The sequence below is a fragment of the Castor canadensis genome, chromosome 1 (assembly GCF_047511655.1).
Source record: "Castor canadensis chromosome 1, mCasCan1.hap1v2, whole genome shotgun sequence".
In the NCBI taxonomy this organism is placed as follows: domain Eukaryota; kingdom Metazoa; phylum Chordata; class Mammalia; order Rodentia; family Castoridae; genus Castor; species Castor canadensis.
In genome coordinates, this window is record NC_133386.1 from 192,292,793 (window position 1) to 192,294,920 (window position 2,128).

Consider the following 2,128-nt stretch of genomic DNA (forward strand, 5'->3'; position numbering starts at 1 on the left):
ACACACACAAGATTTATAAATTAAACATGCCAGGAAAAAATGTCAACTTAAGTACACATATGATGAGCTGGGATTCCACAAACAAGATATTAAAAAATAAATTTAATTTGTCACAACATAAATTTAGTCAAAATATTTCATTTCTTAAAAACAAAAATAGCCTACTGTAATGTAGATATTGGGATTGTGAGCATTTTCATGTACATTTAAAAAAGATCATTAGAGAAATTTTCAATTCTCCAAAGTTTACTCAAGTAAAATATCATAATCTGAAATGCATTATATTGAATTTAACCCTGAGAATACATTGTATAAACAATATAATTCAGTGCATTTTACTATTAAAATTATTTGAGTCTTTTTTTAACACATTTGTTCCAAAATATCTATGTCAATCTTTTGTAATAAATATTAATGTTTACACTGATCTACTGTATACATTACAATAAATGATTCTACAAAATTGCTGACAGATCTGCAATTCTGATGTCAAAGAAAATTTTAAGCCTTTCTCATTAAATTTTAGCCTTGTTTGATATGGAAGGAACAAATAACATAGATTCAGTGGTACATTAAAGAGTTGATCTGAATTTAAACAATCGCCCCATTCCAGTCACTGTATAAACATCCATATTTTCTAGTTGATACAGCAGTGAGTGTCACAAACACTAGAACTTTCATATTCTTTAGTGTACTTTAGTGTCAAAGTGCTGTTCATTCTTCCCAGATAATATAAAATACCATCTTATGACTATTTTCTAGTGTGTTTTATGAGGTTTCAACATGAGGAATGTCACTGAAGTCACTCTATTTGTGCTGAAGGGATTCTCAGACAACACTGAGCTGCAGATCATTTTCTTCCTTCTGTTTCTTTCAATTTTCTTTTTCACTATCATGGGAAATTTAGAACTGATTGTTCTGGTCATTGGGGATTCCCAACTCCACAACCCCATGTACTATTTTCTGAGTGTGCTGTCCCCAATAGATGCCTGCTATTCCTCTGTTATCACACCAAATATGTGAGTAGATTTTATGTCAAAGAAGAAAGTCATTTCTTTCTTTGGATGTGCTGCACAAATGTTTCTTGCTGTCATGTTTGGGACCACAGAATGCTTTCTGTCGGCTGCAATGTCTTATCACTGCTATGTAGCCATCTACAATCTTCTTCTCTACTCAGTGAGCATGTCACCTAGGCTCTATGTGACACTCATCAGTTCTTATGTTGGTGCAATTGTGCATGCTACTATACACACAGTGGACACTTTTACCCTGTCCTTCTGTGGGTCCAATGAAATTAGACACATCTTCTGTGATATTCCTTCTCTCCTTGCAATTTCTTGTTCTGACACTCACAAAAACCAGCTTCTCCTCTTCTGTTGTGCTGATTCTATTGAGATAGTCACTGTTTCGATTGTTCTGATTTCCTACGGTTGCATTCTGACTGCTATTTTGAGAATTTGCTCTGCTGAAGGGAAAGGAAAAGTCTTTTCTACATGTAGTTCTCACCACAATGGAGTGTCTGTTTTTCATGGTACTGTTCTTTTCATGTATGAGAGACGAAGTTCTAACTATGCATTGGAACATGACATGATAGTGTCGATATTTTACACTATTGTGATTCAGATGTTGAATCCTGTTATCTACAGTCTGAGGAACAGAGATGTCAATAAAGCAATGCAAAAAGTGTTTAGAAAGAACCTGTTTATAAATAAGCATATTTTTCACACTAAAGTTGCATTGAAAAGTTGAAAGCAAAATCTTATATAACTATTAAGAGAGTATAATGAAAATATATGTATTACATTACAGGTATGTATTAAATTACAGATTCTCTATGGACTTTTTAAAAACACCTTAATAAGTTTTTCTATATTGTTTTAAATGCAGAAAAAAATTGTATTAGTCATTTGTTTTTTACAATATTCATGCTAATATATGAATATTCATAGGACTTGATAATACCTGTAATACACAAAAATACATACACAGAAGCATGTTTACATAGTCTTTACTTACACCTTTCCTTTAGCTTTCTTTATATTTGCATATATGTATATATTATATGCAATTATAAAAAATTATATATCTGAACAGCAACACATGATGATTTTATATTTCTTTTGTTTTA

At 31.6% G+C, this 2,128-nt stretch overlaps 1 pseudogene; it reads left to right on the plus strand.

Annotated features, from left to right (window-relative positions):
- The first annotated feature begins 783 nt into the window (after window positions 1-783).
- LOC109702144 (olfactory receptor 5T7-like) lies at window positions 784-1,749 on the plus strand (annotated as a pseudogene).
- The last annotated feature ends 379 nt before the right edge of the window (window positions 1,750-2,128 follow it).